The 21921-nt window shown below is 41.6% G+C and overlaps 1 long non-coding RNA gene across 2 annotated transcripts in view; it reads left to right on the top strand.

Moving 5' to 3' along the window:
• Positions 1–21921, top strand: part of LOC145520061 (uncharacterized) — a 200538-nt gene that overhangs the window by 40238 nt on the left and 138379 nt on the right. Inside the window, exons 1-2 of one of the 2 annotated variants that reach the window (XR_014064195.1) lie at positions 5197–5397; positions 8380–8421. This is a non-coding gene — a long non-coding RNA (uncharacterized LOC145520061). Of the gene's footprint in view, positions 1–5196; positions 5398–8379; positions 8422–21921 lie in introns of those variants that run through there. The other variant, XR_014064194.1, reaches the window with a different exon arrangement.

The following is a 21921-nucleotide window of genomic DNA, read 5'->3' as shown; positions in this document are numbered from 1 at the left end:
CTATACTTGTTCCACTTGGGGATAATGGCACTCACTATGTGAAGTTATCATGAGGTTGGATATAATATCTGTTTTTATAAATGCCTGATATGAAGCCTTTAGAATTAGTAACCACTACTTTTAAGTATTTATCGAAAGCAACTTGACCTATATTCCCTGAATATCTCCCAGCCTAACACATTCATTGTTTCTGATAATCAAGAACTCTTGATGACAGGTTATGGGCACTGGATTCCAGTCTAATGGATTCTGAAAAGCATGGTTGGCTAATAATGTCCTTTCTTTTAGAGAACTTGCACTTCACGTTGCTAGATTTGTGAGCACAGTTTTAATGTGAGTCTCTGCAGTTTTCTTGGGTTTGCTATATCTGAAATTAATTCCAGAGAGCCTGGTCCCAGTACTTTTCTTGATCTGGCAAGTCAGTTATTTAAAGGTTTTTGTCTGTGCATTGTAGGAAGTACTGTTTGTGGAGGCTATGCCCTTGTTTTCTGGGATACTTAATCAGGCAGCCGTATTGATGACGTAGAGATTTTTTCCTTGGGCCATCAAAAATGACCCCGCTGTTTCAATTCAGTGAGACCTTACAGAAGTTGGTTCACTGCAGTCTTTTGCAAAAGGAGAATCTTGAAATGTACACATCATGTGTGTGCTAAGTTGCTTCATTCGTGTCTGACTCTTTGAGACCCTATAGACCTTAGCCCGCCAGGCTCCTCTGTCCATGGGATTCTCCAGGCAAGAATACTGGAGTGGGTTGCCATTCCCTCTTCCAGAGGATCTTCCCGACCCAGGGATCAAACCAATGTCTCTTATGTCTCCTGCATTGACAGGCAGATTCTTTACCACTAGTGCCACCACAGAAGCCCAAAATATATACATCAGTAAATCCCCAAATCTGTAGTCATGAGACAAAAGAGACAACTCTGTGATGCAAATAGCTCTGCCCTCACCAGGGTATTGACTGGATTTGTAGTATGTCTGTCTCTAAACAAGAACTCATAATCAGGAGATAAGTGCTGCTTTAATAATTTGGCCATTTAATTTCATACCCTTGCCTTAGTTAAAAGAAAATCTGTGAGAATCCTTACCATCTGGTTGGTGGGGGATTGACTGAAAGCCTCCTAGCACATGAGTTCTCCAAAGAAGCATGATGGTTAAGGACTTTTAAGTATCGTCCAGAGTAATCATTTAAGCACAGAATGTACTCAGTTTCAGGGTGATGTCAGGATTAATTTGCTTACTGAGAGAATCTTTAAATGGAATTGCAATGCATCTTGTTCCATTTTCTCCATTTTAATAAGAACTCATGAGGAGTGACAGGATTCAAAGCCATAGAAAGAAGCTCTGACCATGATTCCAACATTAAAATATATTACTTTGGAGAACTACATAACTACACATAATTGTACCCTTGTCTGAAACAAATGCATAAAGGACCCCCAAATAGCAGCAATAGTAGAAAATCTTAAGCATTTTCCTTTAGGGTTTCTCCTCCTTATCTAGCATACACTGCAACAGTCCATGAGTTCTGGATGCCTTGCTGGCTTCAAAACAGGGATTTTCATCCAACTAGAAGCAAATGTTCTATTTTGAAATGTGGATGAAAAGTTGCTGGTATGAAAGTGTAGGGAAAGGAAGAATGACATCAGCCTCCTTGATGAGCAGTGCAAGGCTTCTGAATGTTTTTAAGGTGGCAGAGAACATGACAGTAATGGAGATCATTTCAGAACATTATAGAATAATGATGCCTTTCTTTCCATTATACACATTAGGAACAACTCTATAATAAAACAACAACAACACTAATGATGATAATAATAGTAATTGTTGTTGTTTAGTCACTAATTTGTGTCCGGCTCTTTGCAAACCTATGAACTGTAGCCAGCCAGGTTCTTCTGTCCATGGAATTTTTTTCAGGCAAGAATACTGGAGTGGGTTGCCATTTCCTGCTCCAGGAGATCTTTGCGACCCTTGGATTGAACCCACGTCTTTTGCATTGTGGGTGGATTCTTTATCACTGAGTCACCAGGGAAGCCCAATAATAATAATAACTAACATTTATTAATAAATTAGTTAGTGCCTGACAATGCCTGATATGGACTTCCCTGGTGGCTCAGTGATAAAGAAACTGCCTGCCAGTGCAGGAGACGTGGATTTGATCCCTGGGTTGGGAGGATCCCCTGGAGAAGAAAATGGCAACCTACTTTTGTATTCCTGCCTGGGAAATCCCATGGACAGAGGAGTCTGGCGGGCTATAGTCCATGGAGTTTCAAGAGTCGGATGAGACGTAGTGACTAAGCAACAACAACAACAATGCCTGATATATACTAAAAGTAGAAGTGAAGGAAAGTGTTAGTCGCTCAATCCTGTCCAGCTTTTTGTGACCCCATGGACTATAGCCCACCAGGCTCCTCTTGTGGAATTCTCCAGGCACGAATACTGCAGTGGGTAGCCATTCGCTTCTCCAAGGGATCTTCCCAACCAAGGGATTGAACCTGGGTCTCCTGCATTGCAGGCAGATTCTTTTACTGTCTGAGCTACTAGGGAAGCACGTTAGCTATTATTAGTATTATTAGTATTATTAGTATTAGTACTATTTCATTGTCATAAATGTTCCTGATGGTAGAGCTATTCCTAATGCTTATAATATATAATATGTTTATTTGTGTGTGTATATGTATTCATTTAATTCTCAAATCCAACCCCATGAAATCATGTTATAAGCATCCCAGTTTTACAGGTGAGAAAACTCAGGTACTGAGAGGTTAAATAGCTTTCCCAAGGAAGAACACAGTTTATGAGTGGTGAAGGGGAAGTGTGAACCCAAGCAAAATGGCTCCAAAGCCTGAATTCCTACCTGCATGACTACTTGTTCATGAAAGAACAAATGCAAACAAAGAAAAGCTTAGTGCAGACTATTGCTTATTTTCTCTATTCACATTTACTTGCAACTTATAATTTTGTTGTTACTATTTGAGTGGACACTTGAGTAAAAGAACTAAAGTGTAGAGAAGGAAAACTCAAAATGGAAAGGAAGTTTATTCATTAATGTTTTTCCTCAACAATTAGAAAAAGACCAGGCTTTAGATGTAGAACTCATTAGCTCAACTCATGATATATTATCATTTCGTGGGATCACCATTTGAGAATACTGGGGTATGATAAAGACTCGTGAACTTGAGGTAGAAACATGGGTTCTGACACATGTTTTCTGGGATTTTCTAGAGTTCTCAGCATGGTGCACTAGACAAACGTTGGAAAATGAGGTGAAGTGTCACCAGTGTACAACAATATTTCTTCCAGCAGTCTTGACTTAGATGTTCTATCACTTACATGCTCCCCACTGCCTGATGGAAGCTTCCATCTTGTGTAACTTTCAACCCTTGTACATCCACTGAGTCCTTCCTCAGGTCCCAACTTCTCTTGAGACCCTTGCTTGACCACATCAGCTCCGCACTGAACTCACCTGACCTTCAGAAATGCTACCTTTCCAGTAACAACATGGGAGGTTTTCGAGATGTTTTGTGTGATGATTACCATAGATCTTTAACTTGAAAGTACACATCTTGAATCAGGGGCTGGATGTTTTTTGCCTCTTACCTTCCCTGGCACAGATCTCAAGACATGCCTGCTGGTGGATGGTGTTGAGTGAGGGAATTGAATAGCATCGCCTTAAAGCTGTTCTACATTGGTACCTGAAAGGGCTATCCATAACATCAAGAAAGATGGAAAACAAGGACTTTTAAAGTTCGTATAATAGAAAAAGTACTTTTAAAAATAGCCACAGTGGAGTGTTGGAGAAAGGAGTTTCTGTCAAGTGGAATACTGAAAGTCTTGCTGATTTTGACCATCCAAGTTGGGAAATAAAAACAAGGGAAAGCTGACTTGTTCTGAAGGGCAGAGGGAGAGGAAGGTGGGAGGAGGGGGAGGAAAAAGGAGCCAGGAGCAGGTGGGGCACGGGTCACAAAAGGAACTCTCCTGGAGGTGGGGTGGCCTGAAAGGACTTATAAAGACCAGAAACATCTAATATGAGATATTCAATTGTCTGATCTAAGTATGCCATCAGGCCTGTTTACCCGGTGTGTGTGTGTGTGTGTGTGTGTGTGTGTGTGTGTGTGTGTGTTGTTGGTAGATTTTGTCTTTTTAGAAATTGGCAAAGGGGCTTGGTTCCACATTTTGTACATGTGGAATAAGGAGTCAGGATTGTAGGAAGCTGACACAGGTTTGGGCTCAGAAGAGCTCTGAGAATTTGTAAACTCTCAGAGAAGGATTTGACTTTCTATAAAGCATTGAAATGGGATTCAAGTCAAGCATCTAGATCTTGAGGTCCAAGCCTCAGGTGATAGCTGAGTTACATTTGGCAGGAAAACATCTTGCCCTAGAAGTAAATAGTAGAAGTAATAGTGAAAGTGTTAGTTGCTCAGTTGTGTCCAACTCTTTTCGACCCTAGAATAGACCGCCAAGCCCCTCTGTCCATGGGATTCTCCAAGCAAGAATACTAGAGTGGGTAGCCATTCCCTTCTCCAGGGGATCTTCCCGATCGAGGGGTCAAACCTGGGTCTTCTGCATTGCAGACAGATTCATTACCATCTGAGCCACCAGGGAAGCCTGAAGTATAGTGAAAGGGAAGTCAAACTTGGAATAGGAGGACAGAGTTTGTATTGTGACTCTGTGACTTACTGTTTGGAGCCTCAATTTCATCATTTACAAAAGACACCTACCTAGAGGCTAGATTATAGCTAGTAACAAACAATCCCCAATTTGTATTGGTTATTGGTTTTGAACAATGACGTTTATTTCTCACTTGCTGTGTACATATGTCACAAAGGGGCTCGAGATCTGCTTCTGGATATTCCATTCCGGAACCAGGCTGATGAAACAGCTATGATCATTGGCCATCGTGAGAAAGGAAAAAAGGTTTGGAGAATCTACTATAAGCTCTTTTTAGAAAAAAAATTAAATTTTATATTGGAGAATAGTTGATTTACAGAGTTGTGTTAGTTCAGGTGTACAGCAAAGTGATTCAGTTATACTTGTATCTATTGCTTTCAGAGTCTTTTCACATTTAGGTTATTATAGAGTGTTGACTAGAGTTCTCTGTGCTGTACAGTAAGTCCTTGTTGGTTATCTATTTATACATATATAATAGCGTATATATGTCAGGCTTCCCCAGTATCTCAGCGATAAGAATCCGCCTGCAATGCAGGAGATGCCTCTTGTGTGGGAGACGTGGGTTTGATCCCTGGGTCGGGAAGATCCGCTGGAGAAAGGAATGGCAATCGACTCCAGAATTCTTCCCTGGGAAATTCCGTGGACAGAGATACCTGGCAGGCTACAGTCCATGGATCGCGGAAGAGTCAGGCGTGACTTAGCCACTAAACAACAGCAACAACACTGTGTGTATGTTAATCGCAAACTCGTAATATATCCTTCTTCCCGATCTTTCTCCTCTGGCAACCTTAAATTCATTCTCCAAGTCTGTGAGTCTGTTTCTGTTTTGTAAATAAGTCCATTTGTATCATTTTTTTAATATTCCATGTATAAACAATGTCAATAATGTTTGTTTTTCTGATTTACCTCACTTAGCATGATAATCTCTAGTTCTATCTATGATGCTCTAAGTGGTATTATCTCATTCTTTTTTATGGCTGAGTAATATTCCATTGTCTATACATGTACCATATCTTTTTTTATCCATCCTTCTGTTCATGGATATTTAGGTGGCTTCCATATTTTGACTATTGTTAACAGTGCTGCAATGAACATTGGGTGCATATATCTTTTCAAAGTATGGTTGTCTCCAGACACATGCCCAGGAGTGGGATTGCAATGTCATAAGATAGCTCTATTTTTAGTTCTCTAAGGAATGCAATAAACTCTTGAAGAAAATGTAACATTCCCATGTGCCTGGAAAGTAGGAAGTTGCAATTATGTAACAAATAGCACTAAGGCTGACACAACAATATGTTTATGCTTTACCCTTTCTACAATATCTTCATGAAGGCTGGGTCATGGTGCTGTTGGGCAGCAGTTTTCTGAGTGAGTGGTAGGAAGTTTCCTTACAGAACTGTTCCCTCTCAGAGTCCATTACCCTCTGGCTAACGGCAGAGGATTGCTTTTAATCTATCGTAATGATTTTGAAGCAGTAGATTTTAAACATCATTTAGTTGAGTCAAAGATTTTGACAGTGCGTGTACAGGATTTCCTGATGTAAGTTCTGATATCCTCAATTTTATGGCATTGGAGGCTAATTCTTCTGTCTTAATAGGTGGTAAAGATACTTTATATTCCAAGTTAAACTTGAATAACTGTTGGTAACATCATATCATCCAAGTGTTGAATATGAAGCATCTCAATACTGTTATATCTCATTATGATATATTTACGGGCTAATATATATATATTAAAAAATATATATATCTGTATACATATCTGCCTGCATGTACACTCTGAGAACAGAAGCATTTATAGAGGTAGATTTTATGTATTGTTCTCCAATTGTGCCACTAAAATATGAGGATGTGGGAACTGTTAGAGTTGGGTTTCTAAAATAATCACAGAAATGGAGACAAATCTCTGGTCAATTTGTGTTCTTGACACTTTGTCCCACCTGCCTAAAATCATCATCAGCTATGCTGATTTTTTGCCCAAATTTCCCCAAGTGCTATGTACTTTTATGCATCTTGAAGACTAGACCCACCTCACTTTCTTTACTTAGAAGATTCTTGCTCCTTAATTACTTAGCTCAAATATTTAATTTCTTCTGTGAAGTGGTCTATATTTTACCCTGAGATCAAACTGCTCCCGCCTCTATACTTCCAAAGCACTTTGACGGTGAGTCTTTTATAGCACTTAGCACATTGCATTGTAATGGTCTGTTTCTCCCCCCTAGTCATTTCTATGTCGTTAGCACCAAGCGTAATTCCTGGTACATAGTGGATGTTACATGAATAAATAAAAGACATGAAGCTAGGGCTTGAAACCAGGTCTTCTAATCATGACTGCAAATCATGTTCGATTTTTTTCACACTGATCGTGACTGGCTTAGCAGTGGAAATGTTCTCCTTAAGATAAAGATTAAGAACCTCATCATAGTGTAAGTTCCCTACTAGAACGTGTGTGCTTTGAGGACACGGATCTTTTCTGTCTTATTCTATCTTATAATTCTGGTGTCTAGAGTATTATCTGATCTATGATAGGGAGGCAACAAACATCTGTTGAATGAATCAGTGAAACACAAATAGAAGACATTTTAGCCATTATGACTACTGGACATTTTAAAAATTATTATTTCCCCATAGCATACAAGGTAGAGGGAAGAGGATGCCAAACAAATACATTGAGATGTCAGGGGGAAAGAGGAAAGATTGGGAGCATGGGGTCACCCAGGATGGCTGGGTCTGTTTGTGGTAATAAAAGGGAACTTTGTGATCACCATAGCTTATTTGATATTTTTCTGTGTTGAAAGAAACAGGATGAGTTTGAACCACAGGCTCCCCGCTTTGCCACCAGAAATGCCAAACTCTTAGCCACTCCAGAGTCTAGACTATAATATTTCTTCTTTATTGGAAGTATGTAGGTGAAATTGTCATATCGTATTAAACCTCAGACCTAGAACCTCCACGTTTGGCAATGGAGGGTGAAGCCCTGCTGTGGAGAGTGGGCAGAACCCGCTTGCCATGAATGATTCTACTCTTCCTAAGATTTCCCTTCTCCTGTACATTTCTCTGCCACCACCCAGCCTGCTCCCCCAGGCATATGCTGGCCAAAGTGTCCACACACTAATTAATTAAGTGTCCACACACGTTAATTCACTACAGTGGGATAGATGAAGTGGGTAAAGGTGTGTTTCTTCCATTGAATATCTTGGGCTCAGGACTTGGCTTTTTGGCTCTGACAGAGCTACTTTCCTCCTCTAAGCCTCAGCTTTCTCAAGTGCAAAATAGGGAAAAGAATAGTGTGATGAACTGAATTGTCTCCTAAATTCCTATGTTGAAGTTCTAACCCTAACTATATTTGGAGAAGCGCCTTTAGGGATGTTGCTCTTTAGTTGTTAAATTGTGTCTGATTCTTTTTTGTCCCCATGGACTATAGCCCGTCAGGCTCTTCTGTCCATGGGGACTCTATAGGCAAGAATACTCGAGTGGGTTGCCACTTCCTTCAGCAGGGGATCTTCCCAACCCAGGGACGGAACCTGTGTCTCCTGCGTTGGCAGGCAGATTCGTTACCACTGAGCCACCTGGGAAGCCCTGCTTTAGGAATGTACTTAAGGTTAAATGAAGTCATAAGTACGGGGCCTTAATTTGGTAGGATTGGTGTCCTTATAAGAAAAGGAAGAGACACCAGATTTCTCTGTCTCTCTCTCTTTCCCCCTCTGCACAGGCACAGAGGGAAGGCCACGTGAGGACACACAAAAAGGCAGCGGTAAGTCAGGAAGAGAACCTTCATCAAAAACTGAACCTACCTAAGTCTTCATCATGGACTTCTGATCTCTATAAGTGTGGACCAGTAAGGGTCTGTTGCTGAAGCCACCCAGTCTGTGATATTTTGTGAAGGTAGCCCAAGCAGACTAATACAAACAGTACCTCATAAAGCTCTTGTGGAGAACAGGTAGGGCCTCGACAAATGTAACTTAAATTTGTTGTCCTGTGATTCAACCAGCTGAGAGGAGGGTGATTCACAAATAAGACTGCAGTGGAGGTTCGGGATAACCCAGGGAACACAGTCACAAATGGGCACCAGGAACCTTCTGCTGTTCTTCTGTTCTTTGCAAGTAGATAGGACAGGATGGCACACGTGACTCTAGACACAGAAGGGGTGGGACATTTGGATGGAGATTATGATGCCGCTACTTATCAGCTGAGTGGTTTGGGAAAAAAAAACTTTCTGAGGCTTGTTTTATTGCTAACACAATGGGAGTGATAACAGCTAGGAGACAGGGTGATTGTGAGCTTTAAGTTCATGTAAATGGAGTTAGAAGCCTGACAGTCCAGCACTGTCCAACAAAGCCCGGGTCCTATTGTAAAGCTCTGTGTTGTAGCCTTACATGGCCTGAACAGTAGAAGGCGGGGTCTTGTTTTTAAGAGAGAAGTTTATGGCAGTTGAATATTTATTCCCAAGAGTCAAAAATAAACAGTGTCAACTTTATCCCCTGTGCCCTTGTCTAGGCTTAGTGGGGGAAGACGTCTGAAGGTCTTGGTCTGGGTGAGAAGTTTTGTCACTGTGGTGGTTTTTTTTTTAATTTTATGACATAACCATGAGATGCTGTATCACCCATTTTCACCTGGGAAGTGATGGACTGGGACATCTTGTAGTGAAAAACCTTTAGCTCCAGTCCTTGGGCCGCCTCGTGCCTCCCTGACCATGCTGATCACTGTTGTGCTTGATTGCTCTGCTTAGAACATCCTCTGCAGGTGTCTGGTCAGCTATCAGTTTGTCTCTGAGGTCCTCTCTGGCCACCTTGTGTAAAATCGTGGCCCTTCCTCTCCTGACGCTCCTGTCTCATGTGCCCTGTTAGATATCTACTTCCTTATATTGTCTCCCTGCATTCATGAGGGTGAGGACTTGGACCACTCTATTTCCTGCTGTGTCCTTAACACGCAGAACACTGTCAGGAGCATTGTGGAGACTCAAGACAGGAGCATGCAAAGAGTGAGTATTGTTCTTAGTATTAGCTTCATCAGTATTATGAAAACGAATGCATTTCTGGAAAAGGTTGGATTGTTTCTACCCCTTCGAAGCTCACCCTGAACTTGGTCATCTCTGGTTTACCTAACCAACACTGCCCCTATGAAGACTTGGCCTGCTCACGTTTCTCCATGGCCACCCCTCCGCCCCCGCCAGGCCTTCTCCAGTAGGAGTCAGTTTTATAACCCCTTGAACTGCTTCGTGACTTCGTGCTCCTTGTTGTAAACAGAGGGCACAAATGCACTGAGAAAGATGAAGCTCAGAGTTTAAGGCAGTAATTCCTTCTTATTTAACACATTTATGTAGTGCTCAGTGCAGACCAGGATCTGTTAGCATCTGTTAAGTGGAGCAGATTAGCAGACAGTCTGAATACAGGGTGTGTGACACAGTACGGGGGTAGGGTGAATTCAGGGGTCTCAGAGAGTACAGAGGAAATGACCCCATTTCACCTGAGTCCCAGTCTGTTAGAACTGGGCTTACTGTGCGACATGTGGTTATAGAGGTGAGTCACCCATGCTGCTGAAATAAACAGGCAACACCAAAATGCTGAAGTCAGTTACATGTAATGGATTTTTCATCAGACATATTGGAGGTATACCACTGTTGTGGCTTCCAGTAGTTTCCAGAGGTTATTCAAGGTTTCTTCATGTCTTGTAGAAGCAACAGAAGATGTTGTTTTCTTTTCTTCATGGTCATGTGGCCCTTTAAAACCCACATTGGACATGGGGGTGAGACTTCTCTTTTGCACATTATATCCAGCGTTATATTCAACAACAGGACGGCCTCCCTGAATCTGGGGGTGATCTTCACACAACCTATATGAGAGCACATGCTGTATCTAGAAAGACCAGGTCATGTGAGTGTCTTCAGAAGGCCAAGGACTGAAATACTAACCCCGATTTTAGTGCCAAAGCCTAAAAATAATCCAAGCCCAGGGTACAGTACATCACAGAGGTCTCCTCCTCAGCTGCAAAACTGACTTATTTTCCTTTACTCTCCAGTGTTTTTCCACATGCCTCCTTTATTTCAGCTCCTTGGTTTGTACTTCATGCAGGCAAGATCAGATGTGAAATTTCTTAGTTTTTAAACTGGAGAAATTACTTGACTAAACTGTCCCTCCTCATTCATGTAAGGACAGCATATGTTCTTGGAGAACTTTAACTTCAGGTGTTAGGAAAACTTTGGGAGTTAATAGATAGGTTTTATTGTCATGCCTGAGACAAGTTTGGGGTTGAGGTTGTACCTCATCATATTTCAGAGGCTGTTTGGTACTGAGAGATTGAAGGTGACAGCCAGGAGTTTCCTTAAAAACATTCAGCCCTGCATATGGTTCTAACTATAGTCATGTCCTCTAGGGCCTAGAAGACAGAGCTCTCCAAGAACGCTTCTTACGTCTGGGTTGGAAATTGGCTGTGGCTAGCTTGGCTTGAGGACACACTCGATACTTCGAAAGTTTTCCTCCAAAATTTCTTTGCTTCTCCTCCCTGCTCTCCTGGCTTTGTCTTCCAGCCTGGGTTTCTGAGCTGGGTGTGAATTCATCTGAGGGAGGTGTCTTGATGCCTTATCTCTGCCAGTGGCATTCAAGGGAAAGATGCACGGTGTTACGTGGTGCCTACCTGTTGCTCAGTTACTCTTTGTGTCTAACTTTGTGACCCCATGAACTGCAACGTTCCAGGCTTCTTCCCTGTCCTTCACCATCTCCGAGTTTGCTCAAACTCATGTCCATTGAGTCGGTGATGCTGTCCAACCATCTTATCCTCTGTCGCCTACTTTTCCTCCTGCCCTCCATCTTTCCAATTCAGGGTCATTTCCATTGAGTCAGCTTTTCACATCAAATGGCCAGTGTATTGGACCAGCTTCAGCCTCAGTCCTTCCAATGAATATTCAGGATTGATTTCCTTTAGGATGGACTGGTTGGACTTCCTTGCTGTCCAAGGGGCTCTTAAGAGTCTTCTCCAGAGCTACATTTGGAAAACATCAATTTTTTGATGCTCAGCCTTCTTTGTGGTCCAACTCTCACATCCATATATGACTACTGGAAAAACCATAGCTTTGACTATACAGACTTTTGTTGGCAAAGTGATGTCTCTGCTTTTTAATACGCTGTCTAGGTTTGTCATAGCTTTCTTCCAAGGACCAAGTGTCTTTTAATTTTGTGGCTGCAGTGACCGTCTGTAGTAATTTTGGAGTGCAATAAAATAAAGTCTGTTACTCTTTCCATTTTCCCCCCATCTATTTGCCACGAAGTGATGGCCCTACCTGTTACCAGATTTATAAACAATCCCAAATATGGTAAGTCTTTGCCCAGTGCAGGTCCTGAAGCTCACAGCTCTGACTCACTCAGTGACAGAGCCAGCCCTGTGCAGTTGGCCCTTTGACAGAGGCTTCTTCCCCATCAGGATATGGGTCTGATACATGTCTTACTGTCATTATCATCATCTCTTTTAACAGGGGAGCTGGGCCTGGCCTGTGTGCTAGCTCAGAACCCTGCCTACCTTGGTTTCCCGATGATGCTCCATTTCCCCTAATACTGGAGTTGGATCCCCGAGTCTAACCCATTGGCTGGAACACTTGTTCAATAGAAAGCTAATGTGAGCCATGCATGCAGGTCACATTGGAAGAAGTAAAAAGATGGGAATTTCCTGATGGCCTGGTGGTCCATACTTCCACAGCAGGGGGCATGGGTTCAATTCCTGGTTGGGGAACTAGGATCCTGCATGCCATGTGGTGTAACCAAAAAGAAAAAAAAAAACAAAGCAAAGGAAAAAAAAACCCAGCAACAACAAAAAGAAAAAGGTAAGAAAGAAATAGATGAAATTAATCTTAATGATATATTTTATTTAACTCAATATAACCAAAGTATTATCATGTCAACATGAAGGCAATATAATAAGGAGTATTAATGAGCTATTCAACTAATTTTTTTCATACTAAACCTTTCAAATCCCAAGTGAATTGGACACTTATGGCACACTTATGACTTGTACGATCATGACTTATCTTGACAGTCCAGCTGCACTTCACTTGTTCAATAGCTGCATGTAGCTGTGGCCACCCTGTTGGACGATACACACCCTGACCCTACAGTGGTTAATGTGGACATTGGTGCAGCCTAGAAGGAGAACCTGGAGTGGGGGAGCGTCCAGTCTCTGGGCGTTTCTGATGGGTGGTCACTGTTCACCAGCCCAGCACCCACCTTCCCCTGGAGACTGGAATCAACCTGCAAAGAATATTAATTATAGTTTATCCTGGGCCAGACTGCTGTGTGCTAAGAGCTTTGCAAGCATTATCTCATTCTATTCTCAGGACAATCTGGAGGTTCTTTTTATTACCTCTGGGGAATAAGAGGTTATGTAAGTTGCCTAAGGTCAGAGAGTTGCTAAGTGGCAGCGTCAGGATTCAAAACCAGTTCCTACTGACTCTGGAGTTTGCACTCTTACTTGATGTACTGTATCCCCTTTCTTCCTCCCCTCCTCGCCCCCGCCCCGTGGACCTCAAGACCTGGATGGCTGCCCTCTTTCTCTCTCAGAACCTGTCCAGCAGCCCAGTCTGTGCCTCCCCTCCATGGCCTTTACTGCTTATTCACCTGGCCCGACTGACTCAGCGTGAATATCCAGGCATGTTCTGTAGATAAGCTTCTCTGGCATGGGATCCCAGGAAAAACAGACCTATAGGGCAACCCGTGTGACACGTTTCTCTCTCCTCTGTTTGGAAGGCTGGTGAGCCCTGAGTTCCTGGCAGGCTTGCTTGCAGCCAATGAACTCAGGAATATGGAATTAGAAAATACCCTGAGCTGGTTGCTGGGCTAATGGAGACATATTGCATGTCTCAGGAGCTTGTCTTGGGTCTCTGGGGACCCGGAGCCTCTCGTGTTAAACAGCTGCTTTAGCACATTGTCTGCCCTGGGAGCGGGTGCAGTGAAGAGCTCTTATGAGGAATCCTTGGGGACTGGAGGAATGTTTGCTATGAGGTGGATTTTTCTGGGTGCAAACACTCCCTACTGGTCTGGTTTTCTCCTGGGAGGAAAGAAGTATTGGACTGAGTGCACTGAGGGTGGCTTACTGACCTTCATGACCCCTGTGGGCATTCAGCCCGATGGGACATTCAGCCATGTCCTAAGGGCGTTTCGTCCACACCAGGGGTGTAAAATACAATCTCCATCCTGAGCTATTTCACTCTGTCCCGGGGGGGCGTGGCAGAAGGGGCCTAGGACTGTACCAAGTCCCTGAATACAGGAAGCACATGCATCAGAACATCACGCTTGACCTTTGGGGCCAGACTGACAAGACGCTGTGTGTTCTGAGTCGGTTTATCCACTTCTAAGATCAGGATTCCACTTTTGAGGAATTTCTGGGTACGTGAAGGTAACTAGCACATTCCTGGTTCATAGAAGACCTTCGATGTATGCTAGTGTTCATTCTCTTAATAAGGTGAAGCCAGGGAAATGCAGAGAAAGGCATGATTAATTCCAAGAAAGAGAAATCAGAAAAAGTTTCATGGAGGAGGTAGATTTGGGGCTTGACTTTGACGAATGAGGAGTTAGAGATATGGAAAGAGGAATTTCCGGTGGGTGTATTCGGCGAGAAGCTGCCAGGTTGTCCCACTAGACATGAACTAGTGGCTTTATACATTCACCATCTTACCATTTCCCTGGTTTCTGATCTTCTCTTGATTTGCTCTGGAGAAGGCAATGGCACCCCACTCCAGTACTCTTGCCTGGAGAATCCCAGGGACGGAGGAGCCTGGTGGGCTACAGCCCATGGGGTCGCTAAGAGTTGGACACGACTGAGCGACTTCACTTTCACTTTTCCCTTTCATGCACTGGAGAAGGAAATGGCAACCCACTCCAGTATTCTTGCCTGGAGAATCCCAGAGACGGCAGAGCCTGGTGGGCTGCCATCTATGGGGTCGCACAGAGTCAGACACGACTGAAGCGACTTATCAGCAACAGCAGCAGCAGCTTGATTTGCTTGAGTCTGAATTAGATCTTAATCCATGTGCTTCCATAACCACGATGTGCTTCTCTATCTGGCACTTGCTGAGTTTTGTTGATTGTGGGTGTAACTGGATTGAATAATGTTCCTTCAAAATTTGTGTCCACTCGGATCCTCAGAATATGACTTTATTAGGAAAGAGGGTTTGGTAGATCTAATTAAGGTCGAACTGGATTAGGATAGGCCTGATATCCATTGACTGGTGTCCTTGTAAAAAAGGCATAGGAAGACCCAGAGAGAAGGTGATGTGAAGATGCCCAGGAAAGAAGCCAGGTGAGGAGAGAGGCAGAGGCTGGAGTGATAGAGCAACAAGGGACTCCAAGGATTGCTGGTGGCGCTGGGAGATAGGAAAAAGCAAGGAAGGATTCTTTAGAGCCTTCAGAGAGAGCATGACCCCATCAGCACCTTGATTTTGGATGTCTGGCACCCAGAACTACAAGAGAATACATTCCTGTTGCCTTAAGCCATCTAGCATGTGGAAATTTCTTGTGGCAGCTCTAGGAAATTAAGAATACAGTGGCAATAATTCTTTCTCTATCAGGCTGTGAGTTTCCTTATATGGTTGTGATTTCAGTGTCCAGCACAGTTGCTCTCCTGGAACTGATGGTCAGTTTCTGCTTGTTGAGTGAATGAATGAGTAGCAGTTGGCCATTTAAAGCCTGACCACTCTGTGTGGCATAGTTTTCACTCTCCCTTACCCCCAGCATGTCTACAGTACTCTGTGAATCTATTATGTGACATTTTAATAGTTTGATTTGTGTCTAGGTTCCATTTCTCTCTCTACGATTGCGCTTTCTCAAGGGTACATTTGGACCCTGCCATATGGTCTAATGTGGTGTCCAGCACTGGGTTGGGATAGAGCCTGCACGGTCCAGGCCTCCACAGCTTCAGGGAAGAGCTCCGGAGATGATCAGGAATGGACAAGCTTCAGCTGTCACCTTCAAAGTGGACAAAATAATATTCTACTTCCAGGACTATTGTATTAAATGAGGATACTAGCACAAGTACACGAAGGTGCTTGTTAAGCGGTGTATACTGTAATGACAGTTTGAGTCAAAGATGGTTCCCCCTAAGATCCAGACATGGCTGGTTTATTTGGAAGTCTGATGGGATAGACTCATCTTTGTTTTATGAACCAGCATAATTCTACAGTTACACATGGTTATTCCCATACCAAAGCTTTGCATTTATAGATAAGATAAGGTCCACCCACCTTCACCCATGGTGTCTGCCATTCAGAATTCTCCCCTGGTCTAGCCCTTTGTAGATTCCTATTTGAACTTCAGAGAAAGAGGGAGCTACAAATAAGCATAAGTGCATCACTACACTTGTCACAATAGTTTTCCTTACAATGGAACTTGTAAGACTTTCCCTCCACTTCTGCACAAAGATAGGTTGACTTAAGCACATTAAAGACAGAAGGAAGCAAAGTGCTGCTTTGGCATATTCAGAGCTGTACCACATTAGTTGTATTTTTGGTGGGTCCATGGTAGCTGTTTTGAAGGTGTGCCCTAGCAACTGTGTTGGGGTGCCTTTACACAGCACTGAAGGTGATGGACATTGGGAACGAGTTGTGGACCAGGAAGGGAAGACAAAGAAGGTGATGAGAGCAGGCAGAAGGAGGAAGTGAGCACATGTGAGACAGCCCTTAGAGGCCTCCTGGGAATCAGTGGGGGAATGATGAGGATGATGCTAGAGTCCAAATAGCATCAGACCTGCTGAAATATTGTTTTAATGAGAATCCATATCTATCTCCCAGGCTAGTTTGTCCTGGAAACACATAGGCTACATTGAAAACAGGAGCCTGGCAATCCCACCGAGCCTGAATTTATTTGTAGGAGTGAATGGAATGAAGAAAAGGATACATATGAGGAGGAAGTTTTGAGTAGATGGTTCAAAATAGAATAAGAGAGATAACATTGGGTCTTGTCATTAGTACATCCATATGCACTGGGTCTGGCCTCTGTGAGAGAGGCCTGGTCTTTCCGTTTGTGCATAGAACTCAGCAGGGTCTTAATGCATTAAAGACTAAAGGAGAACTTTTGGCACCTCTGAGGATGACAGCTTTGGATGTCATCCCTTGGTGTCACCACCCTGGAATGACCGTTATTCACCCAGAGAACAGCAGGAAAGTACTAGAAGGACCTGATGCCCAGTGACAGCTCCAGAGTTTCCATCTTTTATATATAATCTCCAATGTGGCTTAGTCACATCAGCATCTTGGTACTGTGACCCAGTGAAATGTCATAGTATTTGGATGACTCTTCTTGAGACAAAAACGGAGGTGGGTACCTGCATTCTCAGTCATGTCTGACTCCTTGTGACCCCATGGACTGTAGCTTGCTAGGCTCTTCTGTCCATGAGATTTCCTAGGCAAGATTAGAGTGGGTTGCCCTTTCCTCCTCCAGGGAATCTTGCTGACCCAGGGATCGAACATGTGTCTCCCACATCCCCTGCATTGGAAGTGGATTCTTTACCCCTTGAGCCAGTGGGGAAGTCTGAAGCAGGTACAGGGAGAGGCAATTTCAACACCTTTCATTTAGAGTTAACATTTGACAGATGAGATAGTTTTGTTATCATAGATCAGGAGTGGATGTAAGAGACAGTTGCTTCTAAGAGAAAGAATAACTGCCAATCAATCCTTCCAAAACCAATGTCACTGTTTAGAAAGATAAGTCAATTTTAAACTTATTTATGGTGAATAATCCTATTTAAAAACTGGTGTCAGTCATTAGGTTGTGGACATTTTGCAGTTAGTTTCTCCTGGTGAGAGTACCAGGAAGTTGTTTAAAACTTTTTGTAGATTTCACATATACCAGTATATATATATGTGTGTGTGTGTGTGTGTGTATATGCATCTATGTATACATGGCTAGTGGGAGCATTCCATGTGCTTTGGATTTTTCCTTGTGTGTAGGTCTCATTGTCTTGATGCTCCTCCTCCTGTTCCTGTTAATTTATTTTTATTCAAATTGGTTTTGGTGTGATAAAATTGATGTTCATTGAAGGGCAGAGATTCTACTCATTGCTGACCTGTTACACTTTAAGAATAGTCCTGAGGATACATTTTAAGAATAGTCCTAATGTAAACTACTCATTACATTATGTAGTTTCTTCTTTATGTAGATTAGAGGGTGAAAGTCTTCCCTGGCTTCAGCAGCAGGAATAGATGAAGTTCCTTACTTATTTTGGGGCTGTATCTGATTTGATTCTGCTTTGTGAATAAAGCGAATCTTCTAATTTGCTAGTCTTGTTTCCTTTTTAGCATTGGTTGCTAGGAAGCTCAGAGTCAAAATTTGTTTTTATTTCTATTGTGTTATATAGGATTTACTGTCTTGCATTTGATAAACTAGCTTTACCCTTGAGCCTACTATCTTTAATGTCTTCTCAAATGATTTATCTTTAGTTCAGTTTATCTGACAATCCCATATTCATCTTTATAAGTTACAATAAGTACCTTTTTGGAGTCAGGCAGAGCTATAAATACACACATATTACAATATTGTTTTTTAACTTATGGATGAAGGAAAAGGTAATGATTTAGAATCTTGGCATAACTCACCTCATTTCTCTGATTCTCAGCTTCCTTACCTATAATATAGGGTGAACAGTAAATTCTAGACTAGTGGACTCTTGTGAAAATCAAATGAGACAGTGGGCACAAAACTCCTTTGTAATATTACTTGTAATAGCAAAAGTATGAGACTGCTTTTCTTTGTTATTAAAAATTATGTGTGTAGTACACATAGTTTGAACATAAAGTAGTACCAAAAGCTTACATCAGTCAGTTCAGTCGTTCAGTTGTGTCCGGCTCTTTGCAACCCCATGGACTGCAGCACGCCAGGCTTCCCTGTCCAACACGAACTCCCAGAGCTTGCTCAAACTCATGTCTATTGAGTCAGTGATGTCATCCAACCATCTCATCCTCTGTCATCCCCTTCTCCTCTTGCCTTCAATCTTTCCCAGAATCAGGGTCTTTTCTAATGAGTCAGTTCTTTCCATCAGGTGGCCAAAGTATTGGAGCTTCAGCTTCAGCATCAGTCCTTCCAGTGAATATTCAGGACTGATTTCCTTTAGAAAGGACTGCTTTGATTTCCTTGAGTGTTCTCCAACAAGAGTCTTCTCTTATACCATAGTTCAAAAGCATCAATTCTTCAGTGCTCAGCTCTCTTTATGGTCCAGCTCTCCTATCCTTACATGACTACTGGAAAAACCATAGCTTTGACTAGATGGACCTTGGTCGGCCAAGTAATGTCTCTGCTTTTTAATATGCTGTCTAGGTTGGTCATAGCTTTTCTTCCAAGGAGCAAGTGTCTTTTAATATCATGGCTGCAGTCACCATCTGCAATGATTTTGTAACCCAAGAAAGTAAAGTCTGTCACTATTTCCGTTGTTTCCCCACCTGTTTGCCATGAAGTGATGGGGCCGGATGCCATGATGTTCAGTTTTTGAATGTTGAGTTTTAAGCCAGCTTTTTCACTCTCCTCTTTCATCAAGAGGTTCTTTAGTTCCTCTTTGCTTTCTGCCATAAGGGTGGTGTCATCTGCATATCTGAGGTTACTGATATTTCTCCCAGCTATCTTGATTCCAGCTTGGGCTTCATCCAGCCCAGTATTTCACATGATGCACTCTGCATGTAAGTTAAATAAGCAGGGTGACAATATACAGCCTTGACTTACTCCTTTCCCAATTTGGAACCAGTCCATTGTTCCATGTCCAGTTCTAACTGTTGCTTCTTGACCTACATACAGATTTCTCAGGAGGCAGGTCAGGTGATATGGTGTTCCATCTCTTGAAGAATTTCCCACAGTTTGTTGTGATCCACACAGTCAAAGGCTTTGGCGTAGTCAATAAAGCAGAAGTAGATGTTTTTATGAAACTCTCTTGCTTTTTTGATGATACAACGGATGTTGGCAATTTGATCTCTGGTTCAGTAATTCCCTGCCCCAACTTTTTCTAATCTCTGGTCTATATTTCAGAGGAAGCTACTTTAAACTCTTCTGTTTCTTTGATATTTATCTTCAAATGTATAAATAATATACTTTAAATGGTTTTTTTTAAATATTATGTATTGAATTCCTATTATGTTTCTTGAGGATTTATCTCCCTTATAAATCCCTTTATTCCCTTCCAATTCTCCAGATTCCCAGTGTAATTATATAATATTCTTTTTTACCTATTTATAGATAGATAAAAACTACTTAATGTCACAACTACTTAAATAGTTCACTACCTGGCTAAGTAGTATGGATTCTTTATTATATAATTTTTGGGTTTTTGTGTGTTTCATGATCACCTCAATTTTTTTCTTTTTATTTAATTTTCTATTTACATATGAGACTAATTTTTTCCCTAAATATAGCAATAGACATATTGAACACAAAGTGGTAATTTTTCCAAATGCTTAAATACATAAGGTAAAACCTATCAATTCTATATTTTTTTCCTGGGAAATTCTTTCCTATAGTTCTCAATACCCCTTATCTGAACTGGGTTGGGTTTTCTTTAGGCTTGACACACATCATAAATTCTGTTAGCTTCTTTCCTTTATTCCTAAATCTTTTAACTTCTGTTTTCTTAAACCAGCCCTCCTTCTGCTGAATTAAATCCTTTAGTAGTTTCTAAGGAAAGGTGTAAGAGGTAAACATTTTTGAGGCTTGGTATATAAAACATTGCTGTAATTTTCCTTCTTACCTGAATGGTAGTTTAGCTTGATATAAAATTCTAAGTTAAAAAATGTCTCACAAACTTAAAGGCCATGCTTCACTGTCTAAAAATCAATGTTGATACTGAGAAGACTAATACCTTCTTATATGTATTCCATGTCTGTAACATGCATTTTGTTTCTAGAAGCTTTTTGCATTTTCTATTTATCTCTGGCATCTTAAAATTTCAAATGATTTGCATTTATATGAGTATGTTTGTTTTTGTGTATGTACACATAAGCCCCTTTAATTAAAGATTTGGGTAAAGCAGCTATACTCCAATAAAAAAATTTTTAATGATTTGTATCCTTCATTTTTTGATAATTTCTTTTCATTCTTTTCTTCATTCTGGTTTTCTTTCATTTTTATTATTGAGATGTAATTACTCCTGGTTGATTCGCTTATTCATCTCTGTGTCTTTTTGTTCCTGCTGTATGTTAAGATATTTTCTACTTCAGTACTTCTGATGAATTTTACTTAGATTAACATACTTTAATATCTGAGAGCTCTCTCTTGTTCTCTAATTATTTCCTTTTTATAGCACCCATTTCTTATTTTATGGATGCAATAGTATCTCTTATTACTTTAAAGACATGTTTCTTTTTTCAAAAGCTTTCTTATGGTCCCTGTGTTGTTTCTATTTCTTCCAAATTTCTTTTTAAAAAATATTTATTTCAAGTCTTTAAAAAAATCATGTTGATGATATTTCTTAAATGACAAATTTTGCTCCACACTCTGTTCTCATTTAAAACTTAGTCATTATATGGAAGCTGTGTTTGTGTGTGTGTGTATGTGTGTATCTTTGTGTGTGTTGATTGGATGTTTATGAACTGGTAGGCTTCAGTCTAGGCAGATCATGGACTGAGAATATCTCACCATTGGTAAAGCCCTGGAAGGTCTGTGCATGGTCTTTTCTCTAGAACTGTTGGATTTTTCTAGAGACAGATCTTCAAAATGTCTGCTTTGAACTTGTTAGATTACTGCAGCCTCTCAGGACTGCAGTTCATAAGTCAACTTACTTGTAAAAGTCTTGTTTCAGTCTTACCCCTGCCCACCGTAACCCCCCACCCCCCGCCCCAGTCCCCAGTCTGCTTTCCATTGGGCCTGGTGCCTCTGAGCTTATCTAGATTCTGTCTGAAATACACCTCTGTCATACTGCCATGGAGGCTGAGAAAGGGGTAATGATCTGGCTGCCTATAGTGAAGGAGGAGTTGGGGACGGGCCATTCCTCTCCATACAGACCTTCAGCTAATATCTCTTTTATTTTTATATTTCAACCCCCTTCCTCTGGTTCTAAGAGTCCCTCTCTTTTTCCTCCAGGGCTCCTGCAGGGAAAATTGCCCACTAAATTCTCATGATTTTATTCATCCATCTGTAGGCACTGAGTTTGTAACTTACTCTGCTCTGCTAAGTTCTGAAATCTCTTGAATTTTCATCTTCTGAAGACATTTTCTGTGTTCTCCGTGTCCTTGGATGTCTTGTATCTCTTCCTTTACTATCATTTTAGTGAGGTTATGAGAAGGGGAAAAGTAAAATAA

This window comes from Giraffa tippelskirchi, chromosome 1, assembly GCF_054371585.1.
Source record: "Giraffa tippelskirchi isolate mGirTip1 chromosome 1, T2T-mGirTip1v1.2.pri, whole genome shotgun sequence".
NCBI lineage: Eukaryota > Metazoa > Chordata > Mammalia > Artiodactyla > Giraffidae > Giraffa > Giraffa tippelskirchi.
The sequence above is the reverse complement of the archived record's forward strand: the minus strand, read 5'-3'. Positions and strand labels throughout refer to the sequence as shown.